Source organism: Delphinus delphis, chromosome 1 (assembly GCF_949987515.2).
Source record: "Delphinus delphis chromosome 1, mDelDel1.2, whole genome shotgun sequence".
NCBI lineage: Eukaryota > Metazoa > Chordata > Mammalia > Artiodactyla > Delphinidae > Delphinus > Delphinus delphis.
The window spans coordinates 147,210,827-147,231,827 of record NC_082683.1 but is presented as its reverse complement, the minus strand read 5'-3'; the positions used below and the strand labels follow the sequence as shown (position 1 = coordinate 147,231,827).

At 41.7% G+C, this 21,001-nt stretch overlaps 1 long non-coding RNA gene across 1 annotated transcript; it reads left to right on the top strand.

The window, feature by feature from the left end:
* Nucleotides 1-6,185: 6,185 nt before the first annotated feature.
* Nucleotides 6,186-16,175, top strand: LOC132424303 (uncharacterized). The gene is made up of 4 exons (XR_009519195.1): nucleotides 6,186-6,522; nucleotides 9,954-10,112; nucleotides 14,632-14,737; nucleotides 15,502-16,175. It is a non-coding gene; the product is annotated as an uncharacterized lncRNA (long non-coding RNA).
* The last annotated feature ends 4,826 nt before the right edge of the window (nucleotides 16,176-21,001 follow it).

Genomic DNA, 21,001 nt, shown 5'->3' with positions numbered 1-21,001 from the left:
ATTATGTCAGATTGTCTGTGTCGTTTCAAAATCATTCCTTTTGCCCAAATTGATACAGCAACATCATTCCCAGGTAGCTGAGTAAGCTCCCTTTCCCTGTTAAGACTTGATCTTAGGAGAGCTTTCAACTGGGGCTCATTTTGGAGATAATGATTCAAACACTGTTCCAAACAGATTCTTCAAATCCGAAGGAATATCTACCCTGATCTTGTGAACATAATTCTACCTAGATATAGAAAAACAATTGTCAATGGAGAACAGCTTTGTTTTCAAAAAAGCTTATTTTGGGCTTCCCTGGTGACGCAGTGGTTGAGAGTCCGCCTGCCGATGCAGGGGACACGGCTTCGTGCCCCAGTCCGGGAAGATCCCACATGCCGCGGAGCGGCTGGGCCCGTGAGCCATGGCCGCTGAGCCTGCGCATCCGGAGCCTGTGCTCTGCAACGGGAGAGGCCATAGCAATGAGAGGCCCGCATACCGAAAAAAAAAAAAAAAAAAAAAAAAGCTTATTTTATTTCTATTTATCTCCAAGCATTTCCTTAGGATGCAGAGCTGAAAGAACACATTTCCTTGTGAGGTAGAATAGTATTTCATGCTGCATTCCCAGACCCTCCTGGATTCTATGAGATTATGTAGGTAATGAGCTCATATAAATTAAAGTTGAATAAATGCGAACAGGTCCACATGAAATGCAATGGCCTCAAACAACACAGGAAGCAGAGGATGTCCAGTAGAGGATGTGGATTTGTCTTTGTAAAACAAGGGCTCCAACACCACCAGCAAGCCCTAACAGGGTGAAGGCACCGCTGGGCAGGACTTCAGTAGGTGCACACGTCTTATGGCCAGAGAAGTGGCCAGAGTGCAGCTGAATCCCAGCAGAGGCCCCCAACACCTCCATCTGCTCGTTGTTTTGTGGGATGAGGGTGGGAGCAGCTTTGTATGGGGAGATACATATTTGGAGCTTAAATGTCTAGCAGTCTAAGCTTAGTTGCTGGCTCTTAGGGGGATACTGAGAAACACAGCTCCATGTCGCCTGGGATGCTTGGGGCCCTCAGGACCAGTGGGAAGCTAAGTTTTGACACAGCCCCTCCCTCTGTGGAAGGGGGATCCCTTGATCCCAGCTAGCTCAGTATCAGGCAACCCAGGCTTCGAAGCTCATACACTGGACATCCCTCATGTTCCTCCAGACTTCCAGCTCCACATCCTAGCAGTCATGTGATTGTAGGAAAGTAACTTGGACTCTCTGAGTCCTCACTGTTTCAATAGTAAAATGTGAACGCTACCCATGCTTATCCCACAAGATTATGGTGTAAGGAGTAAATGAGATGCTGTGCACAAAAATCTTTTAGTCAACGGTAGTGATCCCCTGGGCTCTCAGGTTGTTTAGGACAGCCCATTTGGGAACATCTTCCTTTTCAGGAACAGGAGGCAGGGCAGTAACCACCCCCTCATCTTTTTCTTTGATGTTCTATAGTCACATCACATTACGCTGTGTCAAATCACCTTCGTATGATGGAGAAGAATTAACATAATATGATGTTGGAAGGCAAGTTGCTGCTTGATACACCGTAACTTCCTCCATTCAAAAGCAAAGTTGCACAGCTAATTACCTGCTCTTAACAAAATATTCGTCCAATATATGCCAGAAAGATGCGGGATGTTTCAGTCAAGCAGACAAGGATCCATCCTGATTTGTGATGCTTAATGCCATGGCAAGGACACCTTGCAATTTGATCCCCAGCTACCGTGGAAAGTGTGGAGAGATAATGTCACTTCAGAAAGATACAAACCAGGAGGGGCAGGGATTTGTTCAACATTGTTTACCATTTCCGTCTCTTTGTCTTTCTCTCTCTCTGTCTCTGTCTCTCTGTCTTTATCTCTATCTGTCTCTATCACTATCTTTCTATCTATCTCTCTATTTCCTCACCCCTGGAATCCAGCCACCACAATTTGAGGGTGGCCAGGTATTGCAGAGGCCTCACGTGTGTTTCAGCCTCAGCCCCATTGCAGGTCTCAGCCAACGGCCAGCATCATTGGGAGAGGGCAAGTCTTCAGTTATTCCAGCTCCCATTCTTCAAGTCTTCCAGCTGAGACCCCAGACGTTGCAGAGCAGAGAAATGGAAATTTCTCTGTTGAAATTCCTGACCCACAGAATCCAGGAGCTTAACAAATGGTTCTTTCACACTACTAAGTTTTAGGGTAATTTATTAGGTATCCATAGTAACTGTAATATCTTAATAACAGACTTAATAATAACGGGGCTTTATAGCTTTTCATATTCACTACTCACTTAATCCCCAATGGGAGACATATTATTACTCTCCTAATTTTATGGAAAGGCAAAGTTCCTTGATTAATAGACAGAACTAGCAAATGGTAGAGCTAACATTAAAACCAAAATCTTCTGGCTCCAAATCTTGGAGTCCTTTCCCTAATATTATCTTTACTGGGTCACACACTGCATTTTGGTGAACAGGAGACGGCTTCAATCAGATCCGGGATTTTCAGTTGATTCTAGTGGCAGTGTAGCATGTTATGTGCTGTGGTTCTGGGATTCGATTTGCCTGGGTTCAGTCCCTGACTCTGCCTCCTATGAGCTGTATTGTAATTGGTCAGAACCCTTTGGTGTCTTTCCAGGACAGACCCCTCCCCCATATCTTCTGCTGTAGCTCCTCTCTGAAGTACCTAGATATTAGTATCTCATGCATACTTCCTGCATTTTTCAGATACTAAAAACCACCCCCAAATGGAAGAAGTTAACTGCTTGATGATCATGAGCACATAGCTCCCAGACCTTCTGGTGCCTAAGGATGGATAATGTTACCTGTCCTGTGGCCTCAGCATCAACCAATCAGAGAACTGTGCACGAGCTGGTCACAGACCCTGGGAAGCCCCTCCCTCACCTTGCTGAAATACTCACTTTTAAAATGCTTTGCTGAAACCCTTCAGGGAGTTCAAGAGTTTTTTGGCCATGAGCCGCATTCTCCTTGCTGGGCCCTGGAGTTTCTCTTCTCCTTGCTGGGCCCTTGGAGTTTCTCTTCTCTAAACTCCAAGCCTTCAGTTCGGCCTCACTGTGCAACAGGCACACAAACTTGTGTCCAGTAACAGTATAACTTGGGCAAATTAAGAGATGTGCTGAGTTTCTTCATCAGTAAGTAATTTAGAACAATGCCTGGCACATCAGTGATGCTCAATCAATGTTGATTGTGATTATGGTTTATAGAATTGCTCTTAGGCTCAGGAAGAGGGACCCCTGCCCTAGGCCTTCCACTTTAGAAGGATGCATTTGACCCATACCTCTAGTCATGCCCTTCCCATAGGGTGAAAGTACAAGGAACCAGGAGGACAAAGCATTCTAGCCAACGTCCTTCCCTCCAGAGTGTCCTTCCCTCAGCGTGTCGAGATCGTGGAATTCCCTACACACATGGCTGCAAGCCCACTTCCATGGCACAAACTATTACCATCTTTGATTCCTCATCCTAAGGGCAGACTGTGTTTTGTCATATTCACCCTAGGCTGAAGGGTGGGCAAAGCTTGGCTGCTTGCATGGGGTGTGGGTGAATCTTACACATGCAAGCTCAGAATTCTCACACGTGTGTGCAAAGCTTCTTATGTCATGAGTAAAGCCAGGAATGGGAAGAGAAAAGGGTGTGGGTGATGAGCTGGTGTCCGGGATCCAGTTCTCCCCATTCTATATATTCCATCATGTAACCCCCCCAAAATTTGAAATTTGATCTGGGCTTCCAAGTCATTATGAAGGTCTATTTGTTAAGACAGGAAACCAGAATATATTCTGTTTAGCATGTATTTTATCTTGATTTATAAATTTTAAATATTTAGACATGTAATGTTTGGGTCTCTATTCACATTTTTATCCCAGGCCCTGCAAATATTAGGATTGACAGATTGATTAGGAAAGAGACAAAAGGCAGGGAGGCTAGCTGCAGGGCTCCTGTAGGCATTCAGGTGACAAATGGAAGGCCAGATTAGGGTTAGAGACTTTAAAAGGAGGAAACGGAAGTGAGAGACATTTCAGCAGTAGAAGTGATCAGCCTCACCCCTCAGTGGAATGAAGGGTTTGAGAACGGTACCAGTGACTTCTCAGATTTCTCTAGTTAGTCCATGGATATAGAAAGGATGATGGGAGAAGCAGCAGAATTGGGGAAGGGAGGGAGCAAAGTGAGTCTGGTTCTGTGCCTGCTGAGTTTCAGGTGCCAGCAGGCTAGCCACACGGTGAGGACTGTGGCTTGAGATACATAGGTTTGGTAAATATTAAGGCATGGAATTGATGCAATCACCGGAATGGGAGAAAAGGGCTGGGCAGCGCCTCAGAGGAAGAAAAGCCAGATAATATGCTATTATATCAGCCAGGGTAAGCTGAAGTGACACATGGCCCCCAAACCTCAGGAGCTTACAACATCAAAGGTTTATTTCTCATACATTTGCATTGCAGGTCACTCGTGGCTCTGCCGCATGTTCTCTAAGCAGTTCCCATGCAGGTGGAAGAGCATGACTGGTGGGATTGCAGAGGGAAAAGAGATGGTGACAGTTCACATACTGGCTCTTAAAACTCTTTCTTGGAAAGAATTTTCATAGAGATGAAACAGAGCATTCATTCACTCAGCAAGCACTTAGTTATCATCTACTAAATACCAAGTACCAGGAAAAGGTCTTCCTACACACCCAGGAAATGGCCTAACACACCCAACAAAACTAATGATGTATAGCCATAAGGAACACAAACATTTTTTTTATGAAACAGTTTCTAACTGCTTTATATCCATTAGCCATCTCTCCTCAATAACTCGGTACAGTGATAATTATTACTATCATTTTACAGATGAGGAGTGTGAAGTTCAGGGGCTGTATAACTTCCCCAAATTTACACAGCTGGCTAGGGTCAGAGGCTGGATTCCAATCCACTCCCACTTCTAATCTCCCACTGAACCGTCTATCCTCAGCATTCAGGGGTCTGCCCAAAGCGAGAAAGAATTCAGGCACAGAGTATACAGAACAAAGGCTCGAAAAGAGGCCGGAAGCTAGTTAATAGGCTACACAAATTCACTTTAGATGGTGTCAAAGAGAATAAGCACAGGCCCAAAATGGTAGCACTTGTGCAAAACCCATGATACTAAACCTAGATGTAATACCTAACCTAATTGCAGTTTAGACCTTCACTAGAAATGTAACCTTAATCAACCAGTCTGGAATCTTCTGGTCAACACCAATAAGGTAATCTGTCATGTGGACCCTCTCCATACCCTCAGAGGCAGAAGAGGCAATCTGCATGATGAAACCTTAGCCTTTCCCTTCTCCCAGAAAAGAAGATATCCTGGCCTAAAAATAATCCTTTCTTTTCTTTTCCTAATAGCTCCCTTACTCCACCCTTCTTCCTATAAAAACTTTTCATTTTGTACAACCCCTTGGAGTCCTCTTCTAGTTGCCGGATACCATGCTGCCCAATTCGTGAATCAGTGAATAAAGCCTATTAGATCTTCAAATTTACTTGGTTGAATTTCGTTTTTTTAACAAGGGTGAAGTTTCTTCCTGGTGGACTCCTGGAGGGAGTGATGCTTTAACTAAGGACTGTTAAGAAAACAAAATTCAACTGAGTTAACTGTCGACTGAAAAAAAATAAGCACAACAGGAGAGTTGTGAGTTAAGGTTTATTGGGGGAAAAATGAGGACTATAGCCTGGGAGACAGCGTTTCGGATAGCTCTGAGGAGCTGCTTCAGAGAGGTAGTGGGGAAGGTCAGCGTTATATACGATTTTAGTGAAGGGGGGACGTGCAATCAAGCACACATTTTGGCAGAGGTTTGCTGCTAGTCACGAGGAGCAAATATCACAGTTAATGATTTCAGTACTTTTCTAGATACAAGGAGATGCAAGAGTTGGGCTCATAAAATCTTCTCCTGAAAATATCTAACTATCTGAAGGCTTGTTCTGCCAGTTTTTCCCAGAGCACAGAGTGCCTCATTCCTGATCTCCACCCTGAACTCCTTTCAGGGGGTGTTGAAAGTCAGCAGCTGCAGCGGCTCGTGATTTTTAATCCTTGTAGAGGTAGATGGCAAGTGCCAACTGGTAGTTGGCAAAATGTTAAAGATCTTATTGGCTTTATTCAACAATTCATGAATCGGGCAGCATCCCATCTAGCAGCTAGAAAGGAGCTCTGAGGAGCTGTACAAAATAGAAGACTCCTATGCAGGAGAGATCAGGACAAGGGATTTATACCTGCTAAAAGTGGATTGTCTGTGACAAGGCTACCTTCCTATAGGAGACAGCAGGAATCTATCAGTTAGATGACCTCATTAATGTTGACCAGGTCATTCCAGTCCAGTTGACTGGTTTAAGATTTCATTCTTGGGAAAGACTGAAAGTGTCATTAAATTAGGTATTAAGTCTTGGTTTGATGACGTCTGGTGACAAGTGACTTCCTTTTGGGGCTGTTGTCTTGTTTTTAACAGGAAGGACTGTCAAATACGGAAGACCAAGCATGAGCAAAGGAACTGGACTGAGACTGTGAGGTGAGTAAGAATTGTGGAGGACAGAGGAGAACTGATTTGGTGGAGAGAGCATATCAGATTTTGAGCTTCAAAATAGTAACCATCTTCCTCCATGTCTTTCCTAATCTCCCAGGCAGGTTCAGACTAATTCATGGAACATTTTGCATCTCTCTTCAAACAACATATTCTATCTTCTATTACACATGTAGCAACCTTATCTTCCAAGACTGTAAACTTCCTAACAGCCCTGACAGTGTCCTATTCATCTTTGTTTCCCAACACTTGGCATTTAGTAGCATCTCAGTGTGTCTGCCCAATTGAGGATTGTTCCTCAAATAAGTCCTCCTGTGGGCAAGGAGAGCTGCCTTTGATTGGAGAAATGTTAATAGCTATATTTTGAAGAGGAGTTAAGGGGGGATCCTCCTGGGATGGGTGTAATTGGAGAGAGGGAAAGATTATTTCCAGAACATTAGGGGTCACAGTTATTTGAAGAATCAAAGACAGTCTTCTCTGTCAGCTCACGGAAGCTCCTTTGCATTTAAAAGCAATGCCATTTACTTACAAATTATAGTGCTTTTGATGCAAATGAGCTGCTTCTGCTTCTAGACAGTTTCCTCTCCCCCAGATTAGCTAAGAAACGTGGGGAAATTGACCTAGGATGCAGAATGCTGAGCCTGACCTGAGGCTTATTAAAATAAAGCTGCTATTTAATTATTCCTATTTCTGAAGGAAAAGGCAATTAGAACCCAGTGAAGTGGCGGGGGGGGGGGGTGAGCCCAGGATTTTGCTTTTAATCATGTGAATTCTTGGGTATGGAGGTGGCCAGCAGAGCACACTTGACCAGACTGTGTAGGGAAATGGCTGAGTGCAGAGTCCTGTCCCAGGCCAGACCTGACCCAGACTTGAAGAAGAATTGTGGTAAATTACTGAACCCCTTTGACCTTCAGTTTTTTAAGCAGGGAGACCCATCCCTGCCCTCTTCATGAGAGGACTGGTGAGAGAATATTAATCTAGTGGCTGGTATTTGACAATTTACAATTTATAAAGTGTTTTTGCACCCATTATCTCGTTTGATCCCCACAAGACCCTGTGAGGTGGGAATTATCATTATTTGCATTTCCAACAGGAAAACTGGGACCAGTAGAGGTTAAATTGTGCAAGTCACACAGTTAGTTATGGAGGCATGCTGTTTCTGACTCCAAATCCCGTTCAACCCTTCTTTCTCCTTATAGATAGAACAATGATGAAAAGCTAAGGGAGAAAAATCGGTTTTTCTTTTACCCAGATTAGTTTCTTCAGAGGACTCCTGTGCATGAGACTGGCCAAAACCAGATTAACAAGAGAGAAACAAACAGAAGTTTATTAACAGGTGCATTGCTCGTAGGAGCAGGGGTGGTTGGAATTTGAGCTTATATACCATCTTAGGCTAAACAAAAGGAAAAAGTGTTTGGGGCCTCTGGGTAGAAAGACGGGATGGAGAGGCAAGTTTTGGAAAGGTGACCAGGAAAGTATGGTAAACTTGTTTAGTAAAATGTTGTTTGGTGAGGTTTGTTATGCAGATTTACATTGGTGATAAGAATTGTTAAGAGTCCTCCTCTTCCTGGTATGGGCAACAGAGACATCTCTACAAGCGAAAATTTCCTTTGTAAAAGAAAAAATTGTGCCCTCCTTTTAAAGCTTTTCCTGCACCTTCTGGTTCTCAATTGCCTTTTAACTCAAAATAATCCACGTGCCAAAGAGGTGTGTATATATATATATATATATATATATATATATTTTTTTTTTTTTTTTTTTGCGGTACGTGGGCCTCTCACTGTTGTGGCCTCTCCCGTTGCGGAGCACAGGCTCCGGACGCGCAGGCTCAGTGGCCATGGCTCACGGGCCCAGCCGCTCTGTGGCATGTGGGATCTTCCCGGACCGGGGCACGAACCCACCTCCCCTGCATCGGCAGGCGGGCTCTCAACCACTGCGCCACCAGGGAAGCCCCAAAGAGGTATATTTTTGAGTGGCATCTTCTGGTACCCTTTAGAAGATAAGCCATACCTAATAATATTACTTTCTAAGAGCCATGCCTATATGCTAATTCATTTAATCTTCCCAACAACCTAATAAGGTAGGTACTATTATTATTTTCACTTTACAGATGAGGAGACTAAGACACAGAGAGGCTATGATCACATCACCAGTAGGTAGTGGAACTGTGATTAGAATTTAGGAAGACTGGTTCTAGAACACGTGTCCTTATGCCTTAAGCAATGACTTTTCCCATTTCTTGTGACAGAGCAGAAGGACTATGAGTCGTTACAAGTATGATATTCCTTGAAAAATGAAAGCACATATATTCTCCTACTCCCCGTTCTCGTCACCCAGAAATCTTTCCTTCTAACAATCATGTTGCCAAGATTTCTACCATTACCAATCATTTCTCTGGACAAAGTTATTAGTCCTCCTTGTTTAAAGGCTCTCACCTTTCCTGCCTCCTTCCCCACCACCCTACCCTCATGTACATGCACACAGAATAGTCTAAAAGTCTAGCAGCAAGTCCTCCATGACCTTGACCCCTCTTGCCTCAGCTCTTCCCCTCCCTCCTTCACACCCTGCCCTCCCAGGGCACCAAACCGTTGGAAGTTCCTCAAAGGGCCACAATCTCTTGCATATCAGTGCACCTTCCTGTTTAATTCTCCCTTCCTCATTCCCTGTGAGACACCTACTTTTTAAAGTTCTTTGCTGCTCTCCCAGTTTACTTTCAGTGCATCTCCTCAGTGCCCCCATAGCAACCTGAGCATTTTCTTTTCATAGGGCATAATGGTTGGAGCAAATAAACTGAGAGCTACCTAAATGAAAAACTTTTTTTTTGTTAATCTCTGTACTGCCTAGGTCGGTGCCTGCTACTTAGTAGTGAAAGGATTCAGAACCAGCCTCCCTGAAATGTGCCACTTTGCCATGTGGATTTATTTGAGCTGAAGACAATCAAGGCACAAATGACTCAGGAAGAACTTTTCACCTTTCCCCTTAACTGCCCAAAAGATTTTAGATTGGGGGCCTGGTCCAGGAAGAGAGCTATCACCAAAGATAGCTACAAAGAATATGGGCTAGGTGTGGTAAATTGGGTGGAGGGAAGCTAGGCAGGGGCCTGTGGACCAAATTCCTCCCTGTGTCCCATTGTCTCTGTGTGGCATGGAAAACATTTGTCTACCAAATATTTGCTTTTCCCATCTTCCTGTAAGTTGTCTTCCTTCCCTTTGAAGCCCTAGACCCCTACCACCTTCTTAGCTCAGAACAGCATGTTAGCTCAATTGCCTAACTGCCTACGGGTCTCATATTCTTATGGGGCTCCCATATACACATAATTAAATTTGTTTTTCTCTGTTAATATGTCTTATCTCAATTTAATTATTAGACCAGGCAAATGAACCTAGTAGAGTAGAGGAAAATATTTTCTTTCCCAACAGTTGGTGACCCAGATAGGATTACCTTCACTGGCTGGACACTGCTCAGTCGGAGGCTGCTACAGCTGAGAAAACTGGGACCTCTGACAACAAGCCAGCAGAAAGTAAAAATTCTTACCAATTCAGTCTTCCAGGCTGCAAAATCCAATGGAAGCAAGAGTGGTGAGAGTCTTTTTTTTACTTTTCTAAATTTAAATTAGCAGGAGAAAATATTATAGGTATAGCAACTTTGGTAAAGATTTGCTATTCTTCTTGTTGATCCTTTCCCGCATAGAGATGACCACTGTCTTTCTTTGTCTCTGTCTGTTGTGTCATTTGCCATAAGGAGGAAAACCATACGGTAGAATGTAGGCAGAAGCCCTATAAGTCCGATATTTGAGTCAGCCTCACAGACTGGTTGAGTTCATGATTCTCACCAGACTGGAGTATGTTTAGACACATTTTGCTGTGGGTTAGTGTGCATATGAGGTAAAGGCTTTTGTTAAGGGACATCTTGGAAGCCAAATCTGTGAAATTGGCAGGCATGGATCAAGCACTTAAAAACTATTAGAATGCTCACCACCTAACTCAAAGACTCTCATGTGAAGATCAGTTGATCATGGAGAAGGTTAGATTGACACTAGGTCACCCACCAAGCCTCAAGAAAATTCCATACAACAAGGTGTTCTGTAAAATACCACACAATCTTCCACCCAGTGACGCATTTGACTTAGGTATCAAATTTAGAAAGGAATTTGAAAGATTCGTGACCATTCACAACCCCACTCACAGGGACTGAGGCCAAAAACTTGGCCTCTCTGCAGCAGTGCCAAGTCAAATCTCAGAGACCGAGTTTGGGGTGAAGTAGAAAAGAATAGCTTTATTGCTTTGCCAGGAAAAGAGGGACACAGCAGGCTCCAGCCCTTGAAAACCGTGTGTCCCCACCCAGGAGGATTTGTTGAGGAGTTTTATAGTGATGGTTCAAGGGTGGGACTGCTGATAAGATTAGGGTGTGTGCAGGTCCTGCACCCTTTTAATCTGGTCTCAGATAATCTCTTGGTGAGCTTCTCTGTTTCCTTTAATCTGGCCTCAGGTGGTCTTCTCTGGAATAAAGAATGCTGACATCTTCCATTTGTTGGGGTTTTAGTTCTATAAAGAGCTCAAAGATATTGTGATGTGTGTCTCTTAAGGTAGAACCAGGACCCTGTCCCAAAGCTGCACTACAGTTTCCTGGTTACTCCTCCCTTATCTCTGCATCCTCTCCCATCCCTGATTAGCAACTGTTCAAATCTTTCCTTTGAGACTCAGGGAAGGCCATGGAAGCTGGAGTCTGTTTCCTGAAAACAAGGAAAGGGGGACACAGAAAGTCTTCCATGCCCAGGAGCCTTATAGGGGCCTATTCAGTTTCAGAACCTAGATTAACTGCTAAGGGGTATTCTTCCCTTCTGTGATTATACCGTAATTATAGACAATTCAGATGGCCCCCTGGGGAAGAAAAATACACACACAGGGGAAATAGGTGACCAGAATTCCTCCTAAGCCCTCCCACAAATGATCAGCTGAAGGCTGATATTCAGGGGGTGATAGAAGCAATCTAGGGGCTTTCCCCCTAAGGTGAATTAGTCCAAGGTTGAACTGTGTACTCAAAAGGAAGGCTTTTTAAAAATGCTTTATACGGACTTTTCAAAGACATAAATCTTTTGGTTTCCATCTTAGTTGGAAATCTTCTCTTTGATATAAAGAAGTAAATTGAAGATAGTATAGTTGGATGGGCAGGTCAGCTCCTTCATATCATTTAGGCTGTAACCTCGTTCTTTGAAGAATGAAAAGCAACTGTGCTTATCTTACAAATCTTTGCAAAAGTAGAAATGCAGCTCTAAAGGCCTATTCCTTTTCACCAATCCCAAAACCTCCCCTGTTTACCTCAAAAGGCTTGTAAATATTGGTCTTAGGAAACCAGTCTTTCTTGTAGGAACTTGCATTCATTTCCTGTGCCTTTGAGATGTAAATATTAACTCTTATCTAGACCATTCCTAGTTCCTAAGATTGAAAAAAGGGACAAAGGAAGGGAAAAGCCTTTTTAAACAAACTGCTATAAAAGGTCTCTTGCCCAAAATCTAGTCAGGTACACTTAACTTATTCCAATTCACTATTCTACAAACTAGTGAGTTTTGCACTGTCATACCCATCCCATGGCTACAATTTTAAATCAAAAACTATATGGTCTCAGGTTTCCCTGGTGGCGCAGTGGTTGAGAGTCTGCCTGCCGATGCAGGGGACACGGGTTCGTGCCCCGGTCCGGGAAGATCCCACATGCCGCGAAGCGGCTGGACCCGTGAGCCATGGCCGCTGAGCCTGTGTGTCCGGAGCCTGTGCTCCACAACGGGAGAGGCCACAACAGTGAGAGGCCCGCGTACGGCAAAAAAACAAAAAAACAAAAAACTGTACGGTCTCTATGTCTGTCTTCATGTTTATGTATGTCTATGTATGTGCATTACAGATATATTTTTCTACCTCTGGATGGTATTGCCAAATTCATTTGTAAAAGAACTCTATTTAATTGGCTTAAAATAAGCACTTATAAATTATTTTTAAATCTCAAAAATGTAATAGAAACTAGCCCAAATGTTTTTCAAGTTTGCATGACCTAGGATAATTTTGGGTAAATAAAATCTAGTTTAAGTTTGTTGGTTTAATTAGCACAGACATGTCTTTAGAGTTATCAGCATTAAGTATAATAGTTTTATTTTACCTAGGTTTACTGAAAGTCAAATAAGCTCATCTCTGTTACAAAATATGTCAGCAAGAAAAATAATTTAAGGTGATGGCTAGCTGCTTTAAAGTCTTATGAAATCTTCAGGCATAATCTAAATATGATTGTTAAAAACAAATGAACTGTGTAATAGATGTAAGTGGCATAAGAGTTTTTAGGTAACTTTTCAATAATAATTGTTTTATGGTATGTCTGTTTTAAAATAGCTTCCCAAATCTCTTTGGTAACTTCCACCCTTAGAATTTTGCTAAGTTAAATTAACTGATGGGAATTCATTAAATGGCTAGATCATTTCCAAATAAGGTAAAACGCTAAAACATTAATTGCTAAATAAGTCTAAGTTTACCTATTCAATACTTTTAACCCCTTATTACAGAGGAACAAAAGATATTTGGGTCTCTTAGTAAGCATGTTTTGTGCCACACCAAAAAATTTACTGTGAGATCTAAGCATGTGTTTCTAGAAATTACAAAAAGTATTTATAAATTTGCCAAGCCACAGAATGCTAATATAAAAGATAGTTCACAATTGTTTACTTTTTTATTTTCACTAGAAATTAAGGGTTTTTTTTTTTATTTAAAAATTCTAATATGTGTAATTAAAACTACTAGAAATAAGGGAAATACAAAGAAAATAAGATGTGGATTGGGCTAAGAAAATGTAAGAGGTGTGGAGGTGCATTTGTGTTAAGGAAAAAGAAAGCAAATTTGTCCTAAAGTAAAACTGGTTATTTTAGAATGGGAAAGATAAGAATGAAGGACAAACTAAATGGTATAGAAGGTAGGGAAGAGAGAGAGAAAAAAAGACAGAGAGAATTTTACCTTGTATAATCAAGCTGACTACAATTGAATTGTTATTATAGGGGTTTTTAAAATAAGTTTTAATGTCAATAGTGTACTTATATAAAACTGAGCCTTAATTTTCTTTCATCTGCCAAAGAAAAACGTTTTGTTGGACTATTGGTCTGCTCCTAATAAGAGATTGTAAAAGGTTTTTCTTTACCTTTTTCAATAATATGCCTAAAAGCAGAAATTCTATGTTTTATCAGAGTAATTTCCTGTGCTTCATGTTGTCTTTATCTTCAGGTCTTTTGATTACTTAACTAAATGAAGTATTAAAAGAGCTAAGTTTTGCTCAGAACTATGTAAGCTTCTACATTTGCCTTTGAAATCTTCTTGTCATTTTGGTTAAATGGATAATTAAATATTGTTTCATAATGATCTCTGATTCTATTTAGTCAAGCGTCCAAACCTTTTGATATTTTTGACAAACTTCCCCAAATCAAATTTTAAATGATGTCTTTTTGACCCAGAAGTAACTTTGGGATTTTCCAGAGGGCCTCTGTAACATCTCAAAAGATCTCTTCTCTCTCCTTATAAAAAGAGAGATGTTAAAATAATTAGGTTTATTTGATAAGTTACATGAAGCACTATCAAATAAGTGAAGATAAGTGTTAGATTGTATTTGTATAGATATATACTATTAATATGAGTGTTCTACTGGTTTGCAAGGCAGAAATAGAGACACAGTTGTAGAGAACAAACATATGGACACCAAGGGGGGAAAGTGGAGGAGGGGGGTAGTGGTGGTGGGATGAACTGGGAGATTGGGATTGACATATATACACTAATATGTATAAAACAGATAACAAATAAGAACCTGCTGTATAAAAATAAATAAATAAAATTGAATTTTAAAAAATATGAGTGTTCTAGAAATTGTATGAAATTCCTAAAATTCTGATATGTCCTGGTATAATGTTAATCAGTCATAACTATAGTCATTATCTTAAAATGTTGCACGTTACAAAAATAAGTAAATTTCCTTGTCAATTACATTATAATAAACTCTCATCAGATCTTTAAAAGTGGGTATTTTTAAGTCTTTTGTCATTCACTCTGTCATTGTTTTACTCTGATGTTTTTGCAGAAGTATTCCTGAAAAACTTCATCTTTAGAGAGATTCATGGAAAGGAATTTTAAAGTATTCTAGAATACAGATTTCTGACAATTTTAAGATCATCAAACTGAACTGGGTAAGAAATTTCAAAATTAATGGAAAAACTGGATTCAAGTATAACAAATATTAATTTCATGGGACTGAATGAACTGATGAGGATGATTATAATTTTTTATGACTTTTTGTTTGAAACATCGCTGGTCCTTTTAAGTTTTGTTTTTCCAGATTTAAGCAAACATTCTTCTCTTTTCTTAGAGTAATTTGGTAAAATCTATCTTTGTGAACAAAGATGAAACAATTACTTTTATTCCCTGCCTGATCCCTCCAGGATTCAGAAACTCTCAGTGAGTATTCTTATTTTCACAGCAGTTATTTGCCTAAGTTCCCTAAGAATCTGTTCTCCTTGTAACAGGACACAACTAGAAACGTTGGTTACATCACCAAGGCCTTGAATGAAATGTCATATTTGAGAGAAATGTATATAGACTCATATATGACCAGACAGCTTTAAGGAACTAAGGTTGACTTTATGGAACCAATAAAGCCCATTGGAAAAATAAGCCTGGACAACTTGATATCAACTTTAGAGAAATCACCATAGTAGCTCATGTAGGGGCAATCTTTGTGCCTGTTACTGTGTGGCTACTCAGAAAAATCACCAGAGACATTCAAACTGCAATCCAGTAAATATATCAGATTGACATTGCCTGCCCTCACTCCATCTGAAAGTGTCATGAGCTGGACATTGAGCAATCTTCCCAACTGACCGCCTTCAGAACGCAGACACTAAAGTTATAGTCAGCTCCAATCATTAACCATTGTTTTCTTTTGTTTCCATAGAAATGCCTCTTATAAAGTACCTGATTGCTTGCACCATAGGCCTCACTTTTGGAGCCCACCTGCCTCACTGCCTCCTAAAATGAGACACAACTGTTTAACTAAACTGATCTATTTTCAGACTAAGAGACTGGTTCAATAGATGGAGGAATCTACCAGCTCAACTTCTGGACTATAAAATTTCTTGAATAAATTTTAAAGGCAGGACAGGAGGATTTCAGAATGAGCCTCCCCAAAATGTGCCACTTTGCCATGTGGATTTATTTGAGCTGAAGACAGTCAAGGCCCAAATGACTCAGGAAGAGCTTTTCACCTTTCCCCTTAACTGCCCAAAAGAATTTAGATTCAGGGCCTGGTCCAGGAAGAGAGCTATCACCAAAGATAGCTACAAAGAATATGGGCTAGGTGTGGTAAACTGGGTGGGGAGAAGCTAGGCAGGGCCTGTGGGCCAAATTCCTCTCTGTGTCCCATCGTCTCTGTGTGGCATGGCAAACATTTGTTTACCAAACATTTGCTTTTCCCATCTTCCTGTGAATTGTCTTCCTTCTGTTTGAAGCCCTAGACCCCTACCCTTTTCTCCTCAGCTCAGGATGGCATATAAGTCTTAATTGCCTGACTTCCTGTGGGTCTCATATTCTTATGGGGTTCCCGTACATACATAATTAAATTCGTTTTTCTCCTGTTAATCTGTCTTATCTCAATTTAATTATTAGACCAGGCAAATGAACCTTGAAGAGTGGAGGAATTTTTTTCTTCTCCAACAGTAGATATTTGATAAAGTTTCTCTAGGTCAATACTGTTCATCAGCACTCTATTATAAGCTAGTTTATCAGTATCTTTCTTCCGTAATAGAAATAGCTTTATAGATTTTCTTTCCTGATTATTAAAGTAAAGCGTTCTCATTGTAAATATTTTCCATTATTACAAGAAAATGTAAAGAAGAAAAAAAAGTCACTAATAGTATCCCCACCAGAAATATCTTCTCTTTCAGCTAGTTTTTTACGGTAGCAGCTAGCTGAGAAAGGATGGTCCCTATGACAAGTTCATTCAACATGAACACAGCCAAGAGAAAAGGAGAGACCTAAATCATAGAGCCATGGCAAGGCATCTGTGAGTTAAACACTTCACTGGATATGTTCCAGCTCAGCAAGGAAAAGCATGAGGTCACTGGCTACTGAAGAAAGAGCACATGAAAAATAGGACAGCAAAAACTATAGTAAGGGAATAAAGAAAGAGGCTTTTTTGCTGCCTTCAGAGAACTGAACCAGGACATATGTAGAAAATTTGCAAGGAATCCATCTTTGACTCAATTTAAACAACTTCCTAATAATCAGAAAGATCTACAAAAACAATATATTGCCTTCTGAGATAGTAAGCATCCTGTCCCTGGAGGTGTCCAAATAGCTTTGATGTTAAAGAAAAAATTATTCATGGTACTCATCAAAAGATGGTAAGGCAGACTTTATTCAAGGCGGGAGGTGGGGGGTGGCTACTACAATGGAGTTTTATAGTAAGGGAAAGAGATGAGGTTCAACTCCAAATACAAGGAAAAGTGGAAATTTACAGCCAAGGAGCAGAGAGAGAGTCAGAGGATTAAAAATTACTAAGAGGAAACATCAGGGGTAAGAGAGGATTCTGGCTAAATTAACCTAATAGGATTCTTGCTAAAGGCATATGCCAGGGTGATCAGACCTCAGCTGGGGAATGGTGGGGGATGAAAAACTCCATCAGATATTGAGGGTGGAGGATTCTGGTTAAACTGATTTAGCAGAATTCTTGCTAAAACTGGACGATGAAAAGTTGAACATAGAAACACAAGAGTCAGAGCCTAGTTGAGAAGAGAGTTCAGAGGAGCCCAATGAGAGTTTTGATCAAGGAGACAATCTTTGTTACTGAGAGAGATGCATTCATTTACTCAGTCAGTAGGTAATTAGATCAATATTCATTGAGCACCTGCTACTTGACAAATGATGTTATAGGTTCTGGGGAACCAAAGTCAAACGAGACCCAGTGGTCCTTGTCCTCAAGTGGCCATCTGTCATGAGCAGGATGTTGCTATAACAGGTGTGAGGGCAGACCAGATGACTTCTGAGATCCTTTCTAACCACAGCATCCAATGAGTCTTAACTTCTGAGAAGTCTGGTCCCAGCAAACCTCACCAATACGTTCCAGCTTGAATGTGAGTAGAGAAGATGGGAGGGCTCCCTGTGATGCATTGCTATCTCCTGTCCAAGAGGACCTATTGCTTCTCCTCTAAGGGAGGAGCTAGAGTGGCTGCATTTCTAGTTAGGTTTAGGAAAATCCACTTTCCAAGATGGTGTGGATTTTTACAGGGTTTTATTTAAGTTAAATCATGGGGCAAACTTGACTCATGACCAAAGGATTCTTTATTTCATAAAACAGCCTGCAGTTGTGTTCTTCAATCGCAAGCTCTCCTCATACCTTTACAATTGGATTTGATCTCACCAGAAAATAATCCTATTAACTTTGAGGAGGTTACCTATTTGAGAAATCAAGCCCCACATGTTTAATTCCATGGACCTTTGTTTGCTCAGCTTCACCTCTTCACACAGGTACATCAGCTTCTCCCCATCTCCTTGCTGCCTGCTCAAAATCCCTTTCCACCATTACAGTGGATCTTGGACCCCTACAGAGAGACAGCTTTGTGCATATCTATATGACGGTAGAGAAAAGACTTGTAAGTCACTGGATTTGGGGCCGATGAGGACGTTAGGGGCAGATGAAGTGGTCCCCTCATGTGAATTGAATATTAGGTACGTTGTCCCTGGACAAACATCCTGCTCCCACCTACCTCCTAGAAACTCAAACAGTACCCCGACACTGGTCCTTGATGCCCGGTTGCCTGGAACCCCAGCTTGGCTGTTTTACTCCAACACACGCCTGGAACCAGACCCCACTTCTTTTTCCTTCTTTCCCAGTCTCTTCTCATTTGCAGAACATACTCACATTGCCCTCAACTCAAAAGTTTTATTTTATTCTTCTCTTTCATAAGACCCCTAAATGAAATTTTAACGACATCCTAGTTAATTAACTAGGCCACAGCAGTGAGAGGCCCGCATACCGCACAAAAAAAAAAAAAAATAGTACTAGATAGGCAGTAGGGTAAGTTGTCCGGGTGTCTTTAGCAGACAGTTCCTTGAAGGAGTTGCTTAAAAGAGCAGAAGGAAGAGGAGAGAGGCAAATGGCAAGTCTTGGTGGTGGAAAGCCTCCTTCTGAAGCTGAGATTTGAATTCCTGTCAGCAGAGCAGATGTGGAGGGACGTGTACATTATTCTCTGCAAAAATGTACGCAGCCTGAAGGATAAGTTGAGGCTAAAGTCCAGGCCTGGCACAGGGTTACATTGACCCAGAGTGGGCATCTTTTCTAAGCCCCATAAAGGCACTGAATATCTTAGCTTCTGTCTTCACAGCCTTCATAGTCCGCAGCCTGTTCCCCTGCCTTGGAGAAGGCTGGAAGCAGCAGGACAAAACCCTGCATCATCACCATGTACACATCCTCCCCAGCACCATCTGTACCCCTCTTTATGAACAGGGGGATGGAAGGCAGCTTTAACAGGAGAGAGCATGAGGGCCTGGGGTGTCCAGGGAATTTGTTTCTTGTTTAGTAACTGCTTCCCAACTGTGTGACTGTGGACAAGTCACCTAATCTCCTTGGATCTCGGTTTCTTTATTCCTACAATGACATCAATCACAGTCCCACCCACCTTGAAGTTTATTGTGACAATGAAACAGGTTCCCTGCCTTTGTCTTGTTCTCTGCCCCTCCCCCGCCAGACTTCAAGCAAGTAAGGACTCTACTCTCTGCTGTACCCAGACTATGCTCCTTAAAATGCTGCAGGGTATTTTCCCGAAGAAAATGTCCTTAGGGGCTTGCAGGCATGGCCCCAAGCAGTCACTGGTCCCGACTGTTTTCCATCTTTGCAGCATTCTTCCAGAGAGGGAGGGGGAGGAGGTGCTTATCGAACTTGTGCAAATAACTCCAAGCAGCTGAACCATGATGCTGCCTGCCTATGCTCCCTCCAGCCCTTCGTCTGCTGCCCTCTGTTCAGGCCATCCCCTGAGATGACTGGAGAAAGGCTGAAGTCCTCTTAGCCAGTGTGATGTCATCAACACCATGCAAATATGGTAGGTCCCTTTGCCCTTCAACCCAGCACGCCTTGCAGGGCAAAACCTCTGGTGATATCATTTGCTGGAAACTTCGCTGCCAGGTGAGTGCTTCCAGAGCTCTCCATCTAAAAACCCTCAGGACTGGAGATTCAGTAGCCGATCAGGCACCAGGGCTTCCAATGTATGGTTCAGAGAAAGAAGCCATATTACTCCGGGACCTTTTATTCCTCTGTAAATCCCAGTCATATTTAATTCAGTCACCATCAAGGTTTTCCCCTATCTGCCAACGGCAGGACCATAATAGAATGCTCGTCAATTCAAGGAGAAATTAAGAGCCTGCTTAGTATTCCAAGGGTAGTCCCTTTCACTAGCTTCCTTTCTGAAGTCCCCCACCATGCCCATTTAGTCAGGGGAGGGGCATCTCTGCGCTAACTTAAGCAAGTCCTTTAGGCCCTGCGGCTGGGGAAAAAGAGACATCATCTCCTTCCCCCTGGTAAACAGTAAATTCAGACGATCTGTGCTGATGACCTGTTGACATTCTCTTCCCCTCATGAAGCCCAGAGAGCAAAAATGACTCACCAAGGCCATAGGCTCCTAAGTGGCAGAGCCATGGCCAGAGAAAGGAGGAGAAGAAGGAAGGGAATTATTTTAATTGATTCATAATTAATTTTGTGAGCATCTCCTATGTTCAAGGCACTTTTGTTTTTAACTGAAGTATAGTTTTTTGTTTTTTTGTTTTTGGTTTTTCTTTTGGCCGCACCGCTTGTCTTGTGGGATCTTAATTCCCTGACCGGGGTTCAAACCCAGGCTCCCAGCAATGGAAGCTCGGAGTCCTAACCACTGGACTCTCAGGGAATTCCCCAAGTTGAAGTGTAGTTCATTTACAATGTTGTGTTAGTTTCAGGTGTACAGCAAAGTGAATCAGTTATGCATATATATTCTTTTTCATGTTTTTTTCCATTATGGTTTATTACAGGATATTGACTATAGTTCCCTGTGCTATACAGTAAGACCTTGTTGTTTATTTTATATACAATAGTGTGTATCTGTTAATCCCAAACTCCTAATTTATCCCTCCCCCACCTCCTTTCCCCTTGGGTATCCATAAGTTTGTTTTCTATGTCTGTGAGTCTATTTCTGTTTTGTAAATAAGTTCATTTGTATCATTTTTTAAGATTCCACATATAAATGATATTATATGATATTTGTCTTTCTCTGTCTGACTTTTACATATTCTTTCCTATTAAACACTTAAAACTCTGCAAAGTCAATGTTACAATCTCCACTTAACAAAGGAAGAAACTGAGGCTTTGATCATCCAGCTCTAAAAGCACTTCCTTCAAAGTCATCAGATATTTCCTGAGGGCCTGCTCCGCG